This window comes from Dermacentor albipictus, chromosome 4 (genome assembly GCF_038994185.2).
Source record: "Dermacentor albipictus isolate Rhodes 1998 colony chromosome 4, USDA_Dalb.pri_finalv2, whole genome shotgun sequence".
NCBI classification, from domain to species: Eukaryota; Metazoa; Arthropoda; class Arachnida; order Ixodida; family Ixodidae; genus Dermacentor; species Dermacentor albipictus.
In genome coordinates, this window is record NC_091824.1 from 136,267,742 (window position 1) to 136,294,711 (window position 26,970).

The 26,970-nt window shown below is 46.3% G+C and overlaps 1 long non-coding RNA gene across 1 annotated transcript; it reads right to left on the minus strand.

Annotated features, from left to right (window-relative positions):
• Positions 1 to 319: 319 nt before the first annotated feature.
• On the minus strand, positions 320 to 25,971 carry LOC135898327 (uncharacterized). The gene is made up of 3 exons (XR_010563304.2): positions 25,789 to 25,971; positions 652 to 693; positions 320 to 562 (listed from the first exon to the last, which is right to left on the minus strand). It is a non-coding gene; the product is annotated as an uncharacterized lncRNA (long non-coding RNA).
• Between the last annotated feature and the right edge of the window lie 999 nt (positions 25,972 to 26,970).

Consider the following 26,970-nt stretch of genomic DNA (forward strand, 5'->3'; position numbering starts at 1 on the left):
TGTTTGTCATGGTTCACACTCGCATTTGACTGCATAAGATTGTGCGGACATATGCCCTTTTAATTCTGTAATTGGCATTTGCGATCGCGTCACTTGTGCCTGTACCACATACTTTGTAGGACTGCTCTCGAATCCGAATGGGGAACGTGCAATGAGCCGGTGGCGCCGCAGTGCGGGAGCAGGCGAACGCGTCTCGCGTGCTCAGTGCAGCAGCCGGCCCATGAGTAGAGCCGTGTCAGGTTGCTAGTGGAGCTTTGCAATGTCGCGTATGAATTTCTGGGTCGTAAACTGTGCTAGTAGCTACAAGAGCTGCCCACCTGGAACGAAGTTTTCAGTTTTCCGGCGCGACCATGCTCCTGTGAACTAGTCAGTTTTCACTAGGGTACCCATATGTAGTCATTGGTCTATGTGTAACAACACACGTGCAGTCTTGCGGTAGGTCGGGGGAAAAACAGCAGGAGCGTACGCGGGAGACGCTGGACTCGTCGATGGTTTTCCGCCTACTAAATGTACACTGCAGACTCGTGACCACTCTGCCGGCTGCCATTCGGTTCCGTCTGCACTGTAAATATATCGATTAACTTGCGTGCAGCGTAAATGTACAGCGAACTAGCAACAGCATGTAGTTTGTAGATGTCCGCGATCACTTACTTCAGATGGCGTACACGGCGAATCCAGCATTTCCGGTGGTCTCTGAAGCACACAAAAAGTGGTATATCAGTCAGTTGGGCGCGATTCAGGGGAAAAAATGGCAGTGGCTTAGCTCGGCTATATATGTCAGGCAGGCACGTACCCAGGGGGGGGCCCGGGGGGGCCCGGGCCCCCCCCCGAAATCAAGTGGCATAGCCCCCCCCCCCCCCTCCCCACCCACGCCACCACTCCTCACACATTCCTAAAGCGCCGCCAGATCACTGTTGAGACTTCGCAGCTGTTCATCGGTCAGCATTATGCTGCCCTTTTCACTCCTTTTAGATGGCGGTAGTTAACGGCATCTCTTGTAATGTGAAGGACAGTTTTCTCGTAGATTCCGCACCCACGCGATTAACTCGAGATGCGTTCAGTTGTCACCATCTGTTCAACCGTCACGCGCATAGCTGTTGCTTTGTTAGTTCAACCTTCTTTGTTTAGGCTGATTCTGGGACCAAGAGAGGGATGCGGCTGTTACTCAGCTGGTCTGTACTCTCATGGAACGAGTTGCGGCCGGAGAAACTGCCAATTGCGTTCAACTTATCCCTTTGCTTCTTTGTTTCCTTGAGTTACGGCTCGCCGCGACGCTGGCAGATGCCCGGAACCATATACACGTGATATGGGTGAGCTAAGGTGGGAAATAAAATAATGTGAAAGAGCGTCCATCATGGAACCCTGCAATAACCCTTAAACCCATAAACAACATGACTGTCGCCCGTTACCTCGTCTGTTTTTCCCTAACTGTATAGCAGTTTTCGTGCAATATTGGCAACTGGAAACAAAAATCGAAGGGAGTTGAGAAATTAAGCGATCTACTAAGGGAGAGAGCCAAGGCAACAACCAAACTGCAAGCAAAAGCGAATAATAAAGTTAAGCGCTGTTTATGAGAATATGGATCAACATCTTTTTATTTAAAAAAGAAGTAGAGAAAACGCCGCCGGAAGTGAAGAACAATTACTTGTCTTGAATGACGCTCATATCCAGCTTTTCTGGACACGTACCAACTAGCGCCCCAAGCGGGCCCGGCACGAAGCTAGCGCGTTTTCAATGGAACGAGCGGGTTTTTCGCGAATAACAAAAGCTGCAGGCCGATTATTGAAAAACGCAGGTGACAAACGTGTTCTGGAAGACAGTCCACACGAGCCAAATGCAGTGATCACTCTATGGCACGTAAAAATTTTGTTCCCACAGCAGTTAAAGTTTTAGCAATGGAAGCCTATGGAAACGACGAAAATTTGTGCTCGATTTTTGAGGCAAGAATGATGACTGTAATAAAACTATCCAGTCTATCGTAATACGCAGTGGAGCGTAAGTAGTCCGGAGACTCAGCTTTCGATTGATGCCTCTCTCGACTCTCCACATATGGCGTAAGACTGTTCCCGAAAGCGATTTTTGTAACACTGTCGTGAAAATTGCCTTGGTATCTATAACAACATGAGCGTACCCCTCGGCGAAGCCTCGGTAACCGTGGCCGAGTGGTAGAATACCGAGCACCTTTCGTCCCGCATCACGGCGGCCGCGGTTCGATTCCCCCTTCACAGCGGTTTTCTTTTTTTTTAAGCAGCATACGACCTAGTTTTGTAGTCTGTCACTAGATGGCAGAATCACAAAACCCAAGATTTGCTTTCGGTTTCGGTTTTGGTTTCTCAGCAGCGCATTATTTGAAAGCCGCATAGGGATTATAGTCTCCTACCAAATGGCATAAACACAAAACTCAAGAATTGCTTTCGGTTCTGGTTTTCCAGTGGTGCTCTTGAAATATTATGCTTTCTGTTTTTCCTTCATAAAACGTAGCAGTATCGTGTTCATTTGTTAATTCATCGCTTTTATGAAGGTTTTATTCATTAGAATACATAACTAGAAGCTTGCGCATGGCTTTGTGTTACGAAAAAAAAAACTTTCGTGCTTTGTAGCGTGGAACCTGCAAGAACAAGATGGCTATTCTTATTGCGTTCTTCTGGAAGGTCCGTTTTCTTCGACTTTCGGCTGTCCTTAATGGCACACACTCCGAGCGAATGACGTCCAGCTGTGCCACAATGTTACCCGGTCGCCAGTGCCATGCCTATGCAACATTCCTGTGGAACAAAGGGTCTGCTAGGCTGAGTCGCTGCCAGAACGTTAATTATTTCTAAATATTCATCCAAATAAGAAATGTTCCAACTAGGAGATGTGCAGCGTCTGGATTAGTAGCTACTGTTAATGTGTTCCCTACAGCCAAGTGGTATCAATCCGTAGGTGTGGCCGTAAAAAACCATTTGAGTAAATGTCCTTCGTTCGGTGCATTTGCTTTTAATGGGCAGCATTCTTTGTCGAGTACCCCTGCAATTTGGTAGCAAAATCGTGCAATATCGTGCCTGTAACGCCAAAAGCTTGACGCATTTCCCATATAAATATATAGGTCGTCATATAAAGTGTTGGGGTGACCAACTTGAAATTGGAAGTGGCATCAGCATAAATTTGGGCCAAGGTGAATTTAGCAGTGATATGGGAGTGGCCCTACCTAAATTTGGGGTGAAATGGTAGTAAGCGAAGCTGAATTTGAGGCTGATATGGGGGTGGCCCAACCTAAGTTTGAGGTGATATAGGGGTGGGTAAGCCTAAGTTTGGGGGAATATGGAGGTGGGTCAGCCTGGATTTGGGAATGATATGGGGGTGGGAGAACCTAAATTTGGGGGTGATATGGGGGGTGGGCCACCCTAACCATGGGCGTGATACGGGGCTGGGCCAAGCTGAATGGAGGGGGGGGGGGGGTAGGGGGGCTAACCTAAATTTGGGAGTGATTTGCGGTGGGCCATCCTAAATTTGAGGTGATAGACGGGTGGGCCAGGCTAAGTTTGGGGCTGATAGGGGGGTGGGCCAACCTGGATTTGAGGATGATATGGGGGTTGGCGAACCTAAATTTGAAGGTAACATGGGGACGCGCTAACCTAACCATGGGGGTGATGTTTGGCTGGGCCAAGCTGAATTGGGGGGGGGGGGGGGTAGGTGATGGGTGGACTAACCTATATTGGGGTATGATTTGCGGTGGGCCATCCTAAATTTGAGGTGATCGAGGGGTGGGCCAGCATTAGTTTGGGGCTGATATGGGGGTGGGTCAACCTAGATTTGCAGGTGGTATTGGAGTGGGCCAATATAAATTTGGCGGTGTTGTGGAGGCGGGCCAATCTGTATTTGGGGGTGATATGGGGTTGGTCCTACCTAAATCTGGGGGCAATCTCGGGGTCGCTCAATCTGAACTTGGGGGCGATATGGGGGTGGGCCAACCTAAATTTTGGGGTGCGTCGACTGGAATTTTGGGGAACGATTTATGAAAATTCGTGGATGGACCAACTTGAAAATTAGGGGTGGCCCAGTTGAAATTGGGGATGGGCCAACTCCAAGTTTAAGGCTGGGCGAAAAAAAATCGGGCGTGGCCGACTTAAAATCGGGGGGTGGGCCAATTTTAATTTAAGGGTGTGCCAACTTGAAATTTGGGGGTGGGCCTATCTAATGTTTGGGGGTGGGCCAATTGCAATTTGGGGGCCTGTTTATGAATAGTTAGACAACACCAGTGGTGTTTCTGCATCTTTTTCATCATCGCAAAGTATGTATATTAATAATTGTTACCTAATACTCCTCAAGGTGAGCTACCATCGAGCCTTCCCAGCCCACTGGGCTGATAATGTCACAGTAGTACTCACAGAAGTACAGAAGTGACAACTGCGACGTTCAATGCGGAGATCACATGAACAAATCGCAGACTGAGCTGACCATTTTTGCACCAATGTCATTGCTAACACTACTCGCTCGTGCTAGAGGCAAAACAAGCTGACAACTATCATAATTCAACTTTCACTCCCACGCTAGTCGACACGCTCTCAGCGCACTATTTCGCCAATCATTGGATAGAGCCTTGCTGGATGTTTTACTGTCATGTTGCGTCGTTTTTCACGAAGGCCGTCTCCCGAAAAGAGAATAGATTTTTGAGATTGACGAGGCAAGCTAGAATATAACTCAAACGAAGCAAATGTATAAACGGTTATAGTGATTTTTCAAAAATGAATATAAGTAAATAAGATTTCAGATGGTATTGTTTCGACCGGGCATGACAACGAGTTTCTCCCGCCTGTCACAGTGCTTTGACCGAAAACCTAATCATTTAGCTCAAACGTGTTGCCCAATACTACATGTGCTAAATGCAGAAAAGTGCGGTGCGTGGTCACAGCTTCAAAGCCAGTCTATTTTGTGTACGGTTGTTGATATTGTAGTAATGTGGAGTTTTCTTCTTTATAAGAGCACAAAAAGAAAAATATAACAGATGGTAGCTAAGCGCAAAGTAAATTGGAAGATCTGAAACCAGCAATTATTTTTATATTGTGGATTGGTCTTCTCCGCCGGTAGATCGCTGTCGCATTACTTCAAAGAATTTCATTTGTGTGCAACTGCAGCAAAACGAAAATACTACCATTTCATTGCCAGGACCTTTATGCCCTCCACACACACAAGAAGGACACCAGATAATTGGCAATATCAGTTTATAAACTGACATTGTTTTGCTAATTTCAGTGTAGCGTGGTGCCTGCGGACGGAGTATTTTCTTAGTATCAGTCCAGTGTTAGCAGTGAGAAGCAGTTCGGTCTACCATTCCCATGAGGGCATACTAGCCATTGTAGCGCTTTACTGTAGGACAAATTAAGTGCTAAAAACTTGGTGTGCCTTGTCCTTTCCGCAGGTCGTCCATCCATTCTGTTATGGTGACGATCAACGTTGTGTCCGTCAGGCCTCCTCCTCATTTTTAGCTTCACCATCACGAGAGTGGACAGAGAAAGGAAGCTTTCTTCACAATCAGCCCCAGCGGGATTCCACCACTCGTAACTGCTGCAATTAGCATTCAGTGACTGGGCATGCTAAGCACATCCTTAGTTTCACAATGACTAGAGTACGCACAAAAAGTAGAGCTTTGGTCGCTATCACTACCACGAACCTATGTCAATGCAGATATAAGTACGTGCAGGGGCTGAGTATGCTAACCTCTCCGTTACCACCTGCTTCCACCACCTTAGATTTTCCAGGCATATCTGCTTCTTGTTTTCATCGCAGACGCATGCAGGATAAACGCGGATAACTAAAAAATCTCAGTGCCCTTCCACTCTGTGAAGAAACAAGACCTGCAAAGCTGTGTATGTGGGTCCCTTAATGATGAACTGCACCTCCACCGTATGTTGGCCCCGCATTGCACTGTCTTCGAGATCGGCCCACATATGGGGAGTGCTTAACGCCTGCTTCATCTCCGCCGCGGGTCTCCCCGGCATGGCATTACATTCGGGATCAGCCCACATATGGGGAGCGCTGAACGCATGCTTCACCACCGCTGCGGGTCGGGCCGGTATTACGCTACCTTCAGCGTTTGGCTCTACACGCGGACGCGATAGTGGAGAAAGTAGCCCTTAACAGGAAGCTTTAGCTCTGGTGGTCCTATCTTAATAAATGTAAAAGGACAATTCGTTTTTCTCGACAGCCACTGCATCTAATTTGACAAGGTTTGTTGCATTTAAAACAAGAACTCAAAATCTAGTGTCTGTTGGTTTCGAATTCTTGAATTAGGTCATCATTTGTTTATTCAAAATTGTTCAAAATTGCAAATTTAAAAAAAAAACGAAACCATCAAGTTTACAACTCTCTTTCGGCAAAGAAAACTGATATCAAAATTATGTACATTGCATCTCACAGCACATCTAAAGCAGACAAAATTGATATATTACGCATGAATCTTAAAAAATTTAGTAATACGGAAATACAGCTTTTCTACAACCCTTGTTCACAACGTAACGACTTCACGTAAGATATAAATCGGCATATTGGAATTGTCTAATGGATGCTGTTTACAGAACCGCGATATCAGTTCTTGATCTGGAGTTATTAATTTGTAAACTTCGTGCTTGTGTACTTTTCGCACTTTCGAATTGTTTAATATCTTTTACCAAAATTCAGGCCCTAAATAGAAATTCCGCTTCCAATAGTCACTAGAATTTACCTTTCTCTCCCGAATCCAACAAATTTCGTTAAAATCGGTCCAGGGGTTATCTAAGGAAAGGGGTTCGGCGTTTTATATCTATTTGAATAGGCCGAGTCAGAGTAGGGCCCGTGTTAAAGCTTCCTCTTAACGACTTCGCTGTAAAAAAAAAAAGAAGAAGAATTAAAGAAAACAAAAACGCTGCATCTATCAATATCGCCGGCTCAGATTTCGTCAGGATGGCACCGTCCCCATCGGCACGGCTCTATGAGCAGCTACCAAGCTGTTCACTTTCGTTATCTTCCTTCCCTTGGCGGCCGCGCATTGTCTTGATGCCAGCGGCGCGCTAAATCTGCACCATCATTCCGTCATGCATCGCTTCTGCGACCAAGCAAGCTTTCGGCGGCACACGTACACTGCCGCGTTGACACCAAAACTTTAAACTGCTTGCTTTCGAGAAAACAGCATGAATAAAAATGGAAGGCGACGATAAGGCCACGGGGAATATGTTCGCGGGGCCATACTATTGATGACAGCATACCGAAAGGCTAAATGTGGTCAGGTTGACTTTACAGGTTTGGAAGGAACGACTGAAGGTCTAGCTGCTTCATTATCACATAAACAGCGCTTGAAGTTGTTAGCGCAGTTTGTGTGTTGTTCCTCCTTTGTGTCCCGTCGTGAACTGCTGTTCTTTCTGTGGCTTTACAGACGTTCCTTTTCTGCGTCAGTTACGCCTTCCAAGAGTGTTTACTTGGAAAATGTTTGTTTGCATGGCTCTTACAGAAGTATGTTTAGTCGAAAGTTTTTCGATTGGCTGCATAATCTCGAGGACGGGCTCCAAACTGCTCATTTTCTTTAGCCACGTAAGAACCATTACTGAAAATTTAATTAACGTAGCTTTGTTGATTACGCAAACAACTTCTCAACTTACTCCGCATCTAGAGATTACCAATCTGAACACTCGAATGATAAAATGATGTTAACATTGTTTGTATCATTTCAATAGTTTTGTTTCGTGCAGTTAAAAGCAGCCGGCATATTGATGGTGTTGTAGACTTCTTATAAAGTAAGTGTGAAAGCTTGGACAGGTTATCTTCGCACAAATCAACTTCATGAGCTTAAGCACATGTGCCCAAACTTGCACGACTGCCTTTACAACCGATTCTGATATATTATACAAGAAGCACCTCAGCGCTACGGTACATCCCACAAGGTGTGCGAGAACATTGTGTGCGCTCCTGATTAAGTGTCTGAGCGTTGGTGGCATCAGGCTCGGTTTCCTGGCATCATAAGGAATAAAAACTGCTGCCTGGAGGAAAGCATTGGGTACATTTTCAGTACTTTGTAACATATGGATCATCACGGATGTGCACGTTAGAACGAAAAGTACTGAAATATTAAGATGAGGCTTTCGCTGGATGTATTTTAGCTGTGTAATGATAAGATCTAAAGAAAAAATACTGTGATTTTGTGACAAATAATGCTGACATGAAATACGAGCTCCGACACAGTAGCCGTGGTGGAATTGGCCCCTGGACTATTGGGATACATTGAACCACGATACGCTGGTTTGATAGTTCGCGCTTGAATTTCCTGTATGTCGGCGCCGCTGTGCAGTGTTGGAGGCCCTTTTCAAACGACAAGCACTATTTTTCAGCTAATATTGAAAGCAACTGTATTCCTTTTTTAGGGGGGGGGGGGGGTGCTTTTTTTTTAGCGTCTAACCACAGTTCCAAAGTTATCAGTTAGCTCAAGATGGCCTGCATGTGTCCAGTATGTTGTCACGGATTCAATAGCGAAAGAGCGTTATCTTATCAGATTGCGCGCGTGAAGCGAATACTGGCCTACATTCGCCGTCACATTTGAGGACCCGAGATTGCGCTGCAATGTACGACCATTTCAGTATGACGAACTAACGCCTTGATCCGTAGATCGGAATCAGAGGAAGCACTTTGCACGCAGCCATCGTTGCGCTTTGAGCGTTTTCTTTTCCAGAGCAAGCTCACTTTATAATGAGTTATATTCATGACTCACTCTTTGGAAGTGTTTTGTTCTTGACATCCCTACAATGTGAGAGTATAGAGGCGCTCCATCTTCATTGAGTGAACACTTGGAAACGGACTAGGCCTTTTCTTGCGTCTGCGTTTACACACTTACCGCATCAATTTATTTTTTATAACCTAATTTAGGAGGCTGTAAAGCACAGCAACCTTTTATTAACAGGACGTTTTAATAACACAGAAAATATAAATGCTTGTTAGTCGGCTTTCACCTCATGGTAAGGAATTTCAATAAAGATATCTTTATGATAATTAAAAGCCTATCCTCTTGGCAACGTTTAATCTGAGTTCCTCTTTGCAAGCTGATACAGACTTGCAGGTGGTTCGTATCGGGGGCCCTCAACATATGTCTAACCGTCCAACAAAGAGTTATTCCGAATGTTTAATTTCAGGAAGCCGTATTACCCTCCTGTCTTTCATTCCCGTTCGCAAACACGCATAAGACGAAAGTGCTGCATGAAGAGCATCGTTAGTCAAAACCAACGTGCTAGCGTTGCTCACCTCGCTTATATCGCTGTCATTTAGGCTTATATACGAAATATATATATTTTATATCGACGCATCACGAATCCAAAAAGACCTGTCCGTGACCAGCCCAGCTAGGTTTCTTTCATTTCGTACTTCGTAGTAGCTGCTAATAGTAGCTCACGAAGCAGAGCACTGAGTGGGGATATTGCAGAGAAGGTGTTCTATATACTGTCTCGTCACCCACCAAAAATTGCCCGCCGTGCTACTGGCCATTCCTAGAAAATTGTGTATGTGACGCCCAGTCATTTGCAACACCGCAACTTTGTTCTGCGATTGGAGAGTCCAGGTGAGAGACAGGGTGGTTATGTAGAAAAAGACACGCTATTTTCTGCAGTAACATAGGAAAACATGAATGAATGCCTTCATTTATTGAGAAAAAAGAAGACCAAGCATCAGTGGAAGCACGTCTCAGCAGATTGGGAAAGAAGCGGGGGACAAAGAGGAAAAGCTGGAGGCCTGGTGGCAGGCGAGGGCGCAGTTTAAGGGCGAGAGAATATAAGCAAGAGTTGGTGAAACCAGTTGAATTCAAGTGTAGATCTGTGATGTGGCGAGTAAATGATTGGAGTCACCGCCAAGCATCCGTCATTTGCGGTAGTATGAGCACCCGCCGTTCTTGGTAACAAACGTTTACTGAAAACCAATCTTCGCAATTAATTATTCATCACCCAGTTGAAAAACACAACAGGAAATTTTACCAGTCTGTTGTATTTTGGGACGTTGTTTCTGTAGTTCTGTTGTCTTTAGTTCTGTTGCCTGTAGTTCTGTTGCCTGTAGTTCTGTTGCCTGTAGTTCTGTTGCCTGTAGTTCTGTTGCCTGTAGTTCTGTTGTCTGTAGTGTGACGTCCTGTAGTAGAAAGTTCCGTAGTTCTTGATCAATATTTAATTAAAAATTGACAGAGACGTCCGTAAGATTATGTAAATTTGTTAGAAAAAAAACATAAAAGTAAAAAAAAAATTTAAAAAAAAACGTCCTTGCCTAGGATTCGAACATGCGACCTCTCGATTCCTAGCCCGGCATCTTACCACTGCGCCACCCCTGATTTTTTTTTTCTTTATTGCCTGATTTTCGGTACATAACTATTTACAAGAGGAAAAGACAATCACCGTAACAAAAAACAAAGTACAACATACATCTGGTGTTGTGCACATATTCAACCAGTATCGTACTGGCTGAGTATAATCAAAATTCACGCAAATTAACCAACGGCTCTACTCTTGGGAGCCACTCCGGTGGTTCCCCTGCCGCTTTATGGCTAGCGACAAACCAGTGCGTGTTTTCTCTGAAATACATACGTGCAGGCTGCGCATCTTTATCGACATGGTATCCTGCCATTCTCGCGCGCCAAATACAATGGAGGCCCAAGAGCATAATTAAATCAAAAGGCACCCCATCCTCATTGTCTATGCTTAAGTAGCGGATGCCATACGGGTCCAATGGAAATTCTTTCTTTAGTGTCCTCTGCAAAACATCCCAGAAGAACACGCCTTCCCAACAGTTTAAGAAAACATGATCTATTGTCTCTGGCTGCTTGCAGATTAAACAGTGCGTTCCCCACGGTAAATATACCCCTTTTCTCTCCAAAAACTTCTTAACTGGTAACGTTCCCGTGTGTAATTTGAAAAAGAAGGTTTTGGTTCCAGGCGGGACCTGCATTTTCTTTACTCGCTTTAAAACATCGCTGCTTGGGCCTCCACCGTACAAGGACCTGTACAATGATACCGGGAAAAGGACGTCGCACAAAGCACAATACAGTTTCTTTTTGTTCACACCGGACAGGTAATCATTCGAGAAGCGCACTGAAAGAAATCGGACACTCGATACAACTTCTTTGTAGAACCCTCGAATCCCACCCGAAAACTCTTCGGTTGAAACCACATACTCTGGCAGCCGTCTACTCAGCCTCATTTGACATACCGTGCGCAAGAAAGGGTCGGTTGCGTCCCTAAAGAACAAAAACCGGTTTACCAACTGCCGTAGAAAGAGATGGCCCAATCCCAGCCCCCCGTCTTTTACCCGGCGGAACAAGTTGGTCCGGCTGCAGCGCTCCCATTCCGACGCCCAGACAAAGACTGCGAAAATCCTGTGTAGCTTCTGAACATTTGACCGTGAACAGTGCAATACTTGCATTACGTACCAAAGCTTGCTGATAAAGAAAAGGTTACAAACAGTGGCTCTGGCAAAAATAGAGAGGTTAGTGCCTTTCCATTTCTCAGCTCTCTCCCGTGTGTCTTTGACCTGCCCTTTCCAGTACTGCTCACTATCGCGATAGGCATCTAGCGGGACGCCCAAGTACTTGCCTGGGGTCGTCACCCAATGCACGTTGGCAAAATGATCTGGCTTCGTTGGCCACGATCCATGCCAGAGCCCGAGGCACTTCGACCAGTTAACTCCACTACCAGTGACGTAGCTAAATTTACGGACACATTTGACAGCCTCAATTATGCTCCGCTGATCCTCCGCAAAAACAGCGACATCATCTGCATAAGCCAACAGCTTCACTTCAACTGCTTGGAGCCTAAATCCTGTAATTCTATTGTTTTCAATCAATCTCATGCACAGGGTTTCAATATAGATACAAAACAACAGAGGGCTGAGGGGGCAGCCCTGGCGCACAGAACGTCGCAGGCTGATGGGAGCCCCCAAACTCTTATTCACGATCAATCTGGTCGTGCAGTTACGGTACGCCAGGGCGACCCCCTCGCAGATTACAGTTCCGAGATTGGCATGGTCTAAGACGGCAAACAAGATTTCATGAGCCACGCAATCAAAGGCCTTCTCGAGGTCAATCTGTAAAATGGCAGTCCGACCATTACTATCATCACAGCACTCAAGGACACTGCGAGCTTTGTGAATATTGGTAACAATAGTCCGACCTTTAATCCCACATGTCTGGTGAGGCCCGACAATGTCCTGTATCACTGACTGCAATCTACGAGCCAATATCTTCATAAAGATTTTATACTCGATATTGGTGAGTGCTATGGGACGATACGACGTAACAGATCTTAATTTCGCTGCATCATCAGTTTTAGGAATGAGTACGGTGTGGGACGACCCATAGGACGGAGGCAATGTTTTCAATTTGTAAGCCTCATTAAAGATTACATTCAAGACAGGGCTAATTCCGTGCTTGAATTCTTTATAAAACCCGGCGCTGAAGCCGTCTGGTCCAGGCGATTTTCCCAGGTTTAAGTTGTCTATGGCCTGTTCAACTTCGCTTTCTGTTATCGCTAGTTCCAATCTCTGTTTTCTTTCGTCGTCCAGTCTGGGTATAGCACGCAAAAACTCATTCCCAAATGTGGTAGCGTCTACATTGTGGTACGAGAATAGCGCCTGGTAATGCTCATGAAAAGCAGCTTTGATGTCGTCTAGGTCTGTTGATAAAGTCCCGCCCCATTCTATTCCGTAGATGTGATTCCTTTCAGCGCGTGCTTTTTCTAAGCCTAGCTCTCGTTTCGACGGCGCTTCGCCAGCAGCTGTGTCTTCAGCCCTTGCCCTCACCAGTGCTCCCCGATAGCGTTGCTCTTCAAGTTGCTCTAGCTGTTGTTTCACTTTTCTGATGTCTTCTATCCACTTGCCCTGTGCCTGAGATTCCTGCCTCAGCAGTTTATGAAGAAGTGCCTTTAACTCAGTCTCTTTTTGTTTCTCCGCGTAACGAATACAGGTAGCCCTCTCTATTGCCTTTATTTTTAGGGTTTCCTTACTCAGCTCCCACTGTTGCCATACGTGAAGGTTTTTACTGGGGTCTATTTTCCTTATTTCTTCTCTTACTGCTCGGTTAAACGGTTCATCTTGAAGAAGCTTATTATTTAATTTCCACGTTTCCCATGAGAAAGCGTTACCTCGCGTTGGAATTCCTATGCAGCACTGAACTAAACAATGGTCAGAAAACGACACTGGAACTACTTGGTAACTGTTACATTCCGGAAGGATGTCAACAGACGCATAAATGCGGTCGAGCCGTGCGTGACTAGAGCCCTCAAACCGCGTGTACTTCACAGCACGCGCTCCTTCGAGGCACTCTGCCACATCCTCAAGGTCCCAGTTCTCTATGATTCCCGACAACACTTCTGTGCTTTTGTCTCTAAACCCACGAATGCTTGCTTTATCCCGCGCACTGAGGACACAGTTGAAATCGCCCATTACTATGAGCTGTCTTCCCTTGCATAGACGCTCTTCAATTTGGTGAAAAAACTGAGCCCTTTCATCCACCTTATTGGGCGCGTACATGCATACAATACGCCACTCGTTGTTGTTGAACGAAAAATCAACGACAACACACCGGCCCGACACACACGAATAAATTGCATGCACCTCTAGCCCCGGTAACTTCTTAACAAAAAGGACACAGCCAGCGGATGTACCCACCGCATGACTGACTACAGCGGAAAACCTAGACGTGAAACGCTGCACCATAACGCCGGTCTCCTCTTCACCATCGACTTTCGTCTCCTGCACGGCTAGCACATCAATGTCGTGCTCCGTTATAAGCCGGTAAAGCTGGCCTTGCTTTCTTTTCCCTGCCAGTCCTCGAACGTTTAGAGTGGCGACTTTCAGCGGACACGTTGGAGCCATTTTACCAATAGGGGAAGAGACCGGCAATATGGTGCTTACCTCTCGCGTCTAGCACGAGGCTAGACGCCGCCATCGCCGCTAGTGCGGTCCGGCGGAACAACATGAGCGTGTCCTAGGGACTCCGAATTTCCGGCACGCTTGTCACTGCGCCACCCCTGACATGCTCTTCGAGTGTACGTTTTGGCCATGTGAATAGTACGACGTGCTGGTGCGCTGATGTTTACATTTGCATTTTGAGAGCCAAGATCCGCTATCACTCCACCGCATCAAGTGCCGCATCTCTAGAAGAGCAAGAGTGTTCGTACCATCGACAAGTACATCGTGCAGTGCTAGAACATCGATTTTGATGTACGATATCCATATTAAATAAGAAATTCGGAAATAGACAACGTTGACTTTTAGGGTTATTACTGCTAGTTTCGACAGTTGTCTCTCGTTCTTTACACTTTTGAGCGCGCATATAATTCGTGTGTTGAATGCAAAACAGCTAATGAACATTCGTGGATGAGAGTTCTTTCTGACAGCATACTGGCTTCTCACGGCAGCACTGTACCAGATTAATGAGACCCGAGCGAGACAGCTTTTCACGCAACTTTGTGGAACAACCGAAATCTTCTTGTCCGCTTCGCATAAGCTTGTGAAATATTCCTGGGAAATTAACTAATGTGTCACTGTAACAGCACATGTAAGTCCACAGGCCTGTGTGCCACATCTTACCAAAAAAAAAAACGGATACGCAGCCATTCCCGCAGATGGTATGATTTTGATCAGCGGCCGATTTTGAGAAGGCCGGTAGGGCGTTGCTGGTGCCGCGTCGTCACGGCACAATTATAACTATTCGCCACGTCGACTTTAATACCGGTGTCGGTGCCATCGGTGTCAGCATTGCCGGCTTCAGAGAAGCGCGATTGAATACCGCGCAGGAGAAAGGTACAGTGTACACAACCGATGCAAAAACATACAATTTTAAAGGACCGCGACGGGAAGCGCTTCTGTTGTGACTACGGAACTCTTGGCCGTCGCGACCGAATGTTTCTGCTGCGACGTCAGAATTGGTGTCATAACGTCGGAGTCGCTGTCAGGATATAAAGCTGTTGTTCCGACTTCATAACTCTTGTTGTCGCGACAGAATGCTTCTGTTGCGAAATCAGAATTTCTGTCGTAACGTCAGAAATGTCTCCCAATAAAGAAATGTCAACAACTTCTGTCGTACAACAGAATTTCTGTAGTTGCGACAGGAATTCCTTTTGTCTTTTTCAACCGGGCACTACAGAAGCTTGTCGCATCACACAATTTCAGTGCACTTCTGTTGTCATCATTGGGTATATGTTGCGGCGATAGGTTTCCGTTGTGGAACAGTTCTCTGTAGTACAACAGAAGTTTGTCCATTACTTCAGGAACACTTCTGTTATGACAACTGGGGGCCTGTTGCAATGATAGGTTTCTGTCGTACAACAACATTTTTCTGTAGTACAACAGAAGTTGGTCGCATTACATCAGGAACACTTCTGTTGTGACAATTGGGGGCCTGTTGCCACAATAGGTTTCTGTAGTATTTCAACAGCTCTCTGTAGCACTACAGAAGTTTTTCGGGTTACTTCAGGAGTATTTCTGTTGGGACAACAGGGTGCCTGTAGTGATGACAAATTTTTCTGTAGTACTACAAAAATCTGTTGTAGAGCTTCAGCTTTCTGTTGTAACAACAGACATACGACAGACTGTACTTCTGTAGTAGCAACAACAAATGTCTGTTGTACATCAGAAAAGTCTGTCGCTCCATCAGGAATCTGTAGTTACTACAGAAAAATCCTGTTGTACAACAGAAATTTCTGTAGTTGCGACAGGAATTCCTGTTGTCTTTTTCAACTGGGCAGCCATACCTCGCCACGTATTTCTTAGTGGCAGGGTCAGTGGATTTCAACTACGCTGTCGCGACAAGTTACGACTATAACGTGGCGCTTGCGGTTACGGTTGCCATACTCGTGACTCTTACTATTGCGCGAATACTATAAACATGGGCTTACTGCACAAGTTAGTGAACAGACATTTTAGAACCGCGTTTCTCACCTTACATACGCGCAACGCAATCACCATTGCAGCATGTTACGGTGCGCGTCCTTTCAAGACAGAGACGAAAACAAAAGAACGTGTTAGAAGACACGGTACCGACTTGGGCCTCGTGCCAAACATATCCAAGCCAGCAATATTTGTTTTATTTCAATACCCTAAAGGCCCAATGCGGGCGTTACGTAGGGGGGGATTCATCAAAGAAAACTTAACAATATACAACACAGAATATAAACGGATGAAGACAGGAATAAACAAGTTAATAAGCCAGGTACAAGTTGACAGGGGAAGAAATGCTAGGAACAGGTACTGAAAAAATGCACATGTAGCAAATCCCACAAAACAAAAATCGCACTTTCAGAAGTTACAAAACATGTCATCTAACATTCCACAGAACGTTACGGCCCACACGCACACACTGAAAAAAAAAGAAAAAAAACGCACATCATTCTAGTGGAATTTTCTAAGTATGGGGGGGGGGGGACCAAAGAGCTGTTTGAAATGATGATGTTCCAGCGATAGCCGCAATGCTAGAAGGAAGCGAATCCCACTCTTCAATAGCCAGGACCAGAGGTGAGTATTTGTATCGTTCTGTCTGAGCGAAAATGGGTTTAGTCTTCTTCATGTGATCTACACGAGCCGGTGTGTGCGGCACCGGGAGAAGATGTGAACTTGCGTATGGTGTGTTGCTGTGGTAGAGAGTATGGAAAAAAGATAAACGGCTGAGTTTTCTGCGCATGACCAGAGGCGGGAGACGGAGCGATATTTTCAGTACTGTTACACTTTGATACCGAGAGTAACGGAAAAGGATGAATAGAGCAGCCTTGTTTTGGATACATTCCAACATGTTAAAAAGATAGGTATAATGAGGGTTTCAGATCACGGGTGCGTATTCTATCACAGGCTTGATTAGCCTGTTGAATGCGTGTAGTTTTGTATCCTGGTTGGCTTGGCATAGTCGGCGTTTAAGAAGACCAAGTTTTTTTAAGTCTTTGGTAGTAATCAGTTCAATATGAGTGCTCCAGGATAAATAAGAGCTAAAATTTACACCGAGGTATTTTACCGACGCTGAAGTTTGAATGATAGTATTATTAACTGTGTGGGCATTAGGAATCGTCTTAGCAGCGGAAGTAAACTTGAGATGTATAGTTGTGTCTACGTTAATTACCATTTGCCCTACCGCACCAATGAGTTAGCTCATCAAGATCAGTCTGGAGAGCAACGATGTTAACAATCATGCCGTCGTTTCTATGCAAAGAGGTTATGTATTTAAACTTCTCGAGTGACAGTCCAATCCGCCACCTACGGGAGCGCTTGAAGCCGCCGGCGGCCATATTGTTAGAGGAAAAGGAGCACGGCTACAGTACGTGGCTGCAAGCACGCGCGACGCAACTGTGCTTGCGGTACTGCGATGAAAAATCAAATGAGACCCCTTTAGGAAGTATATCAGTCCGGCATTGTGTGTCGCTGTTGTAAAAAAATGGCTGTGGCTTAGCTAAGGTTAAGCCCAGGATGCGAAGCATACCAGCCTTTATTTTAACGCGACAGCGTTAAGGAGCTCGTGTCGCAGAAAAGCCGGTGTCGTCGGCGTCGGCTCAGGCGTGCGGCGCTTGCTCAGGCGCACATTTCGTTGTCGCGCCGAACGCTGCGTTGCTCGACGCTCACCGCGTCCCATGCGGGGGGAGACGCCGCGAGCGACGGCGCGAGTTGGAGCCCCGTTTCTCCTCTGTCGTGACGTCACGGTGTCACGTGGTATTGAAGGCGACACCGCCGCGCCTGAGGAGCTGGGTTGAGCTCTCGTAATATGCTTCGCATAAAAAAAAAGAATGTCATGGTGGTGGGTGCCTTGTGTTCTGTGTACAATATGTTGCGAGAACTGAAAAACAGTCGTTTCCTGTTTTCTTCATTCAGTAACCTGCCGCGTGCATCGGCACTGTGATGCCCTTTCGTCGATACGTGGTGCCGGGCCGTATTGACAAAACATCACCTTGAAATATAGTATCCTTATGCCATTTCTTAAAAAAAATCACTATTAGTGTTAATGAGCATTTTTGCTTTAAACCTAGAAAACAAGAAAAATATTCAACGGTAGGTCTCATTTTTGTCGTTTCAGTTCTAGCTGAAAAGAGTTGGTGAAAGTAAATTAACAATAAAGCTAAGGCGACCCACCATCTGCACGAAGCCGCAAGCCTACATGCGCTCCAATGAGGGTAACCTGCCAAAGTTAAAGTCATGCGTCACTGGCGGCTCAAGCAATCTTTACTTTTTTTTTCGTTTCTGCATCCGTTCTTCCTGCGTCTGCGGCAAAAACGAGAAGTGGGAAGGCAGATAAATGGAAATTGGTGGAGGCAGGTGGTAGCGTAATGGTTAGAGTGCCCATCTCCCAAATGCAAGATGCTGCATTTGGGAGATGGGCTCGAATCTCGGTGGTTTGTTTGGGAAGACAGCTTTCTGTGCACTCTGGTGACTGCGACGCTCAGAATTAGGCGGCAGCCTGACGACAACGGTCGCCGTCAACGTGACAGAATAAGCGGGCGTGCAAGGTCCCACTTAAAGCCGAAAGTATATTCAGAGGAGATACGCTATACTCTTGTCGGCAAAAAAAAAAAGAAAAACTGATGAGTAACGAGCGGTGCTGTTGAGCGAAGCTGTAGACCGATAATGTCACCATAGACATGACCACCCTCCAATCCCGGTGCTCAGCGGAAATATACGTCGACAGCATGTCAACTAGCGTGTTATAGATACTTCATTAAGGTCGTTGCGTGTTTGTGTTGTGTCTAGCAGGAGCGAGTAGTATAGGAGATTTCATTGGAGAGAAGGCGGTGAGCGAAGTCCGCGAAAAGTAATTGAGGATAGCCATATTGAACGTCGACGCCGTGTTGAAGAAAGCCTGCGACTTCAGTTGCTCAGCCGACAGAAGGCTTGAGTAGTAGCATACCGCTGGGCGTATTTGGTAACCACAGCGATAGACACACACTTTGCGGAAGTAAACAGAGGAAAGGGACGTAGTGAGTTGGCCGCCCTTTTCAAGCTCTGCTTGAAAAATGCATGTGGCGAAGTATGACGCGCCAAATAGTATATACCAACCCAAATGAATCAGCGCGGTCATACTTGCGCGACATGCCATGGTGGCCTGCCACCAGGACATCATGAAGTTGCAGCGATTACAGTTTGCATTGGGTACTTGAGAATTAGAACGAGCACATCAGAGACGTCCGAGGGATGTTTCTACGGTATAAGAAGACATCGCTCTCGCCCTCCACCCCCCCCCCCGAATAACTAAATCATGAATATAAGCTTACGAATAGGGGCATCATAAGATCGAGCACTAGGGCGCTTGTTGATCTTGTTCAGGATGACGTCAGCGTTTCGTTCAGCGTTTATTTCTGAGAAAATGAGTTGGAGTTACGTTTATTTGCATCACAATGATGGGCGTAATCAGGCAAACATTGACAGCATTTCATTAGAGGGTGCCTGACTACTCCGTGGAGATTACGTTTAACAATGACAACAAACACAGAAAGCTTTGCTTACATCGATTCGCACATACGTGGGATCCGCATAATTTTGTGACTATCAATTTAGATGCTTCAGAATGGCGCTCATTAGCGCAACATTTCCATCCACAGTGAGCATAAGCGGCTGTCGTATCCACAGTAGAATTGATTTAAATGGCTTTAATCCCATGGACATATCGTCGCCAACTTCCGTGGGAATGCAGTTGTCAAAATGGAATACAGGTGACAGGGAAATCAGGAGGTTGATGAACGGCAAGTAGGTGGAAACTTGCGCATGACCTCAGGGATATAAAATGACTTTTTGAGCAGCTTGGTCAGGGGGCCATGCAATGGTTTCCACGTCTATTAAAAATCCTCCAAAATATTAACAGAGGCCGACAAAAATGCGGGCATTTTGGGAAAAGTGAAACCGCTGGAAATTTCACGACAGCCTTAGCCTAAATATAAAAGATGACTTAAAAATAAGAAACCATAACGTTGACAGGGTGGCCAAATTCTGGCACAAATAAATCGGCTGTTGAAGCAGTTCAGCTGAAACGCAATGGTGCGAAGTAAGGCGAGAATGTCGGCAAGTATTGAACAAAGGTCAAGTAGGTCCTGTGGCCGACGCCAGCGCTCGGCAGCTGTCAAACGACTGCACGTATTAGCGAGATGCCTGGTCGTCAGTAATTACAGTATTATTCGGGTCTGAAATATTGGACGCGGACTCCATCACATTGAATACAGTGCATTCTACGGTGTCATTCTTGGACAGATGGTACCGACTCTCCAGCAATGAGGATAAGAACAAATCCTCTCACGTGCCGGCCTTCACCTTCCTCCTACTGCCAACATTCCTTTCCCTCCGTAGTCGCTTAGCTTTTATTGGGTTCGGCTGCTAATCACGAGGTCTCGGGATCGAATCCCAACCACGGCAGCTGTATTTCAATGGGTGTGAAATGCGAAAACCCGCGTACTTAGGGTTAGGCACACGTTAACAATCCCAAGTGGTCTAAATTATTCCCGAATCCTCCACTACGGCATGCCTCATAATGAAATTGTGGTTTTGGCAAGTAAAACCTCATAATGCGTTATGTAACATTCGTTAAGGATGTCCTGGGCAGTAGCACAACTCTTGAATACAATTAAGTTTCAGGAGTTGCGCGTGAGGTCCTTGAATATGTCATCATCATCATCATCATCATCATCATCAGCCTGGTTACGCCCACTGCAGGGCAAAGACCTCTCCCATGCTTCTCCAACAACCCCGGTCACCTACTAATTGTGGCCATGTCGTCCCTGCAAACTTCTTAATCTCATCCGCCCACCTAACCTTCTGCCGCCCCCTGCTACGCTTCCCTTCCCTTGGAATCCAGTCTGTGTATAATAGCTGTGTCTTACCAGTACTCACCTACGGGGCAGAAACTTGGAGCCTTACGAAAAGGATTCTACTTAAATTATGGACGAGGCAACGAGCTATTGAAAGAAGAATGACGGGTGTAACGTTAAGGGATAAGAAAAGAGCAGATTGGGTGAGGGAACAAACGCGAGTTAATGACATCTTAGTTGAAATCAAGAAAAAGAAATTGGCATGGGCAGGACATGTAATGAGGAGGGAAGATAACCGATGGTCATTAAGGGTTGAATATGTGGATAGCCTTTATGGCGTTCGATAGCTGCTAGTCTACATTGCGGCTATATAATAAAGGCGGAACGGCAACATAGTAGAGAATGTGGAGAACCTACAAATCCCGCCTATATTACTGCACAATAATTTTAAATAGCGTTCTTGCTTCACGCACGTGGATAGCCGCCAAAGGAGACTACTTTGGAAACTAACTGCAAGTACTGTATATGTCGTACCCAAGGATGTACCTGGCCTGGTGGCCAGTAAATGTGACGTAATATTGCGAGCAGCTTCGGCCATAGCATGCTAACGGATGACGACACAGACTGAAGTGACTAGCGCAAGAGTGGACAAGAGAGAGACGCTACAAGGACAAGCGCCCAGTTGGAAGTTTGCGCTTATCCTTGTCGCCTCTTTAGTGTCTTGCGCTAGTCACTTTAGCATGGAATACCAACTAGCCCCCTCTCACACCCTGCGACGACACAGGGACAGTTTGCTCAACTCTTCTTTCGTGACTTTTGGGTCAAGATGAAAAACCGACATATCCATGTATATGTCTTAATACTTAAGCACATCTAGATTTGCAGCTGCGGCGATAGCCCATGAGTGCGCATTGCAAAGTCGCTAGTGAAATAATTGTGTGCACCTTAACAAATTCGATAAGGGAAAATCAAAATCCATCCACGACGGCGTCTCTAGTAGGCGCGGTGCGATGTTCGGACGTTAACAATGTATGCCGATTGAAGAAAGGCTGCCCCGAAGTGCTTCTGACGGTTAGGCTAGCTTCTTTACTCCGTATAATGAAAAAAAAGAAAAAGAAAAGGAAAAGAGAAGAAAAAAAAAGGAACCGAATCAAAAGCCCAGAATCAACAATTGCTCGTCGCGAGTAAACGCTGGATGACGAGCAATTTCCAGGCGACGAGCGAATACGCTTGATCAAGAACACTGATAACGCTGGCGGGACAAGCATTGTGGCGAAGTTCAATGCACAGGGATAGCTTTTACTTTTTTTTATTTTTGTTTGGTTGACGTCATCACGCGTCACCGCGGGAAGTTTGAAAAGTTTAAGGTCAGTACGCCACGTGGTGGCATTCACGCGAACTAAACCCTTGTGTCCAGAAAAGCTGGATACGTCTACAGTTATCGGTCGAACCACCTCACGTAGCCACTTCTCTGCTGTGCTTACGTGGGCGTTTTTCTAACCTTTCGCAGTGAGCGCAGTACGTCTAGAATCGCAGAGTCCTGCGCTGTACGCGGTTGTACGGGACTGGCGGCCGCACAGCGTTACGCAATTCGCGGAACTGTCAAAACTGATCAACAAGGCGAAAATAACTTATATTCGAAACTATAACATGAGAAAGACTGAAGAAGCCGTAAAAAATGAACGCAGCCTAAAATCAGTAAAAAAAAAAAAAACCTGGCATAGGACAAACCTTGATGTATGCACTAAAAGATAAGAAGGATAACATCATCAGCAATCTCGAAGATATAGTAAAAGCAGCGGAAAAATTCTAAGCTGACCTGTATACAGTACCCAGAGAAGTCACGATAGTTCACTTAGAAACAGCAATGAACAGGATACAGAAACTGTCCTATAACTAGCGATGAGGTCAGAAGGGCCCTGCAAGACATGAAACGATGAAGAGCGGGAGGATAAGGTGGAATAACAGTCGATTTAATCAAAGATGGAGGAGACATAATGCTTGGAAAACTGGCGGCTCTTTATACAAAGTGTCTATCGACTGCAAGGGTCCCAGAAAACTGGAAGAATGCACACATTATACTAATCCACAAAAAAGGAGACGTTAAAGAATTGAACAATTATGGGACCATTAGCTTGCTCCCATTATTATATAAAATATTTACCAAAATAATCTTCAATAGAATAAGGTTAACACTGGATTTTGTCAACCAAGGGAACAGGCTGGCTTCAGGAAGAGATACTTTACAATAGATCGCATCCATGTCATCAATCAGGTTGTCGCGAAATCTGCAGAGTGCAATGAGCCTCTCTATGTGGCTTATATAGATTACGAAAAGGCATTTGATTCAGTAGAAATACCAGCAATCGTAGAGGCACTGCGTAATCAAGGAGTACAGAACGCTTACGTAAAAAGCTTGGAAAATATTGCTACATGCGTGAGGTATTTGTTTGTTTGAACGAGGCGCGTAGGCGCCATCACTCCAGAAAAGAGGAGGAAGAACGAACTGGGCTCGTGCTGTGAATCTAACCGGTCAGCGCTGCAACCGTTGTTGTAAATATAGTCTGTAAATAGTTTCTCGTCTTACTGACTCGTCTTTCGCGTTAGAATATCTACAGAGGTTCTACAGCTACCTTAATTCTACACAAGAAAAGCAGGGAGAACCCTGTTTTTAAAAAAGTTTATACTATAGAGAAAGGAGTCAGACAGTGAGACACAATTTCTCCAAAGCTATTTTCTGCGTGCTTAGAAGAATTCAAGCTATTAAACTGGGAAGGCTTAGGAGTAAAGATCGACGGCAAATATCTCAGCAACCTTCGGTTTGCCGATGACATTGTTCTATTGAACAACAATGCAGACGAGTTACAACAAATGATTGGAGACCTTAACAGAGAGAGTGTAAGAGTGGGGTTGAATATTATTATGCAGAAGATGAAGATAATGATAAATAGCCGGGAAAAGGAACAAGAGATCAGGATGGCCAGTCGGCCACTAGAGACTGTGAAGGAGTACGTTTACCTAGGTCAATTAATCAGAGGGAACCCTAATCATGAGAAGGAAATTCACAGAATAAAATTAGGTTGGATCGCATACGGCAGACATTGCCAGCTCCTGACTGGAAGCTTACCATTATTATTGAAAAGTAAGGTGTGCAATCAGTGCATTTTGCCAGTGCAATATGTCCAGTGCCAATGCACTGGACATATTGCACTGTGCATTTCCAGTGCCTTTTGCCAGTGCATATGGGGCAGAGACTTGAGACCAAGTTAAGGACCACGCAAAGAGCGATCGAACGAAGATTGCTAGGCATAACATTAAGAGAGTGGTTTGGATCAGAGAGCGAACGGGCATAGACGATATTCTAATTGACATCAAGAGGAAAAAATGTAGCTGGGCAGGTCATGTAATGCGCCGGTTAGATAACCGTTGGACCATTAAGGTTACAGAATGGGTACCAAAAGAAGGGAAACGCAATCTAGGACGACAAAACACTAGGTGGAGCGATGAAATTAGGAAATTCGCGGGCGCTAGTTGGAATCGGTTGGCGCAGGACAGGGGTAATTAGAGATCGCTGGGAGAAGCCTTCGTCCTGCAGTGAACATAAAACAGGATGATGATGATGATGATGATGATGATGATGATGATGATGATGGAGGTGGTGGGCCCCCCCCCCCCGAAAAAAAATCCTGGGTACGTGCCTGATGTCAGGATATACGTAGCGAAAGCTAAGGCAGTGGTTAGCCTTGGTCAATTTTGATTGCAAGTCCAGGTTAGTCTGGTTGTCTAGCTATGTTGCGGCGTTTAGCCAGTCGTTCGGCGCACTGTTCGTCTGTTTCCTGGGCGATTCGTTTCCTCTTCATCTCGTTCCGATGTCGATTCCAGACCTCATCCTGCTCATCAAATTGTCGCCGTCCATACTGCCGCCTCAACTGTGGTTGCGGCGCACGCGAGCCCTCCTTTTCAATCCTCAGACATGCCATCAGGCATGCGACGCAGCTGGCGAAACGAGCGGAGGCGAGCGCAACGACGAGGAACGCGGTGTGACGTCATACCAAACGGCGGCGGCGGCGGAAAGGCGCAGCACTGCCCAGCAGCGGAACACCTGTGGCTCGGTGCTACTAGTGGCGCATGCGCAGTAGTGACTTGGGAACGAGAGAGAGAGAGAAATATCCGCAGCGAGGCGCGCGTTGTGACGTCATGTGCCTCCTCTGAGCACCGCCACGGCGAAATCGCAAGTCTGCGGCCAGTAAAGCTTCGCTTTAAAGTATGCTACGCGCTACGTATTAGCAGACCGCACGGTTCGTAAAGGTGAACAGTAAGGAAGGAGCCCCGGAAGCGTGGCAAAACGCATCAGGGACCGCGCGGATTTTAGCATTTACTCCACCACTACTGCTCTGGACCCTTGACAGCTCTGCGTGTGCACACGAACGCGCGCAACGCTGATGTTGCTCTACGTGGCGGCTTAGGTACCACGTCCAAAGCTGGCACGTAACATCAACGCAATGGTAGCCGTGTGCAAAAAAATATCGGCGTAACGTTACAGCTTCAGCTGCTACACAGCCAGATGCGTGTCGAATGCGTTCGTCATGCACAGATGATGCTTCACGGGGCCAGGCCAAAACCGAAACCGAAAATCGGCTGACCTAACCTAACCTAATACCTAACCCTATGCGCTGTCACTGCTTGTTAAAAGGGGCTGCGGACCTTGTCAAGCCATAAAAGGCTTTTTGTTCGCGGTCCTCAACATTGTGGTGTTGAAAATAAAGTGAATTGAATTGAATTGAAATTGAAACAGCATGCTTCACTTTTATTACTCAAGCACTCACGCTGCCCGAGCAACGTCCACAAACGGAATTAAACTACAGCACAGAAAGCTTGGCGCAACTGCTGCGGTATCATTAATTGCAACACCGTTCGGAGATCGTAGGTTTTACTTGCAGCTGTCGCAGTCAGTCGTCAGATACTTTTAACACCACGCTACACCACATCTCGGACGCAGGTGTCATGGTTTACTCAGTAATAAGAAGAAAAAATAAGAATGCGTACTAACCGCGATTGTGACGGCGCATACCTCCAGGCGTGCATCGGCCTGTCGCACGCATCGTCGTTTCAAAACACTCAGTTGCACGTCCGCGCTTTCTTCTGTCACGTCGGCAACATGATTGCTTCGGTATAATTTATGTCCCTTCTCTTTGTTTGAGGCCCTAAAAAATACTGCGCTGTTAACTTTCTTGAAACCTACCCGTTTTATCACACATGTTTCCATCGCGCACACGCACTTCACGGAGAGACGGCAGTTCGTAGCACGCGGGTGGAAACTGAAGTGGCCGTTCGTGGCGCTGGTGCATTGATTTGTTGCGCCACCTGTAGGTGTTGCACGTTCCGCACCCGCACTAGAAAATTAATATTATACACCCAAGACTCTTAGAAAAAAAAAGTTTGGACCATTTCGTGCTTGTCACGCAACGATAATCGTCGTCGGTCTTGTTTGCGTTTCTTTTCTGGAAAACTCCGCGCTTGCTACCTTTCGAGTATGCGATGTCACGCTGATAACGCGCATGTCGTGCGTGACCTAGAACTACCGGGCTCGCTACTTTAAAGAAAGGAAATGCGGGCAAGATAGATGACCATTATCGTTGTGGGACACAAGCACCAAAGGATGCAAACTTCTTTAGTGGCACGGGCATCGAGTGGCAGTCTCGTTTCTTGCGCAGCACTTCCGGTTCACTTCCTGAGATGACCGGGGAGGAAATCCAAAATAAATCAGAAAAATATCGAAAATAAAAGCTCAGTGCCCTTCCACACTGTGAAGGATGACCAGCGAAGCTGTGTAGGTGGGCCCCTTAATGGTGAACTGCACCTCCGCCGCGGGTCGGCCCGGCATTGCGCTGTCTTCGGGATCGGCCCACGTATGCGAAGTGCTTAACGCCTGCTTCCTCCGCCGCGGGTCGACCCGGCATTGCGATATCTTGGATCGGCCCACGTATGGGGAGTGCTTAACGCCTGCTTCACCTCCGCCGCGGCCCGGCCCTGCATTGCGATATCTATAGTGATCGGCCCACGTATGGGGAGCAGGAGACACACGGTACGATTCGGCGTCCGATCCGACGAGCGGCGCCGCATGCTCCGGCATGCGGCATACGATGATTCGGGACACACACACTAAAAATTTTAACACCCTTAAGGGTGTAAATGGCTTGTCCCATGGGTGACACCCTTTTTGGGTGTATTG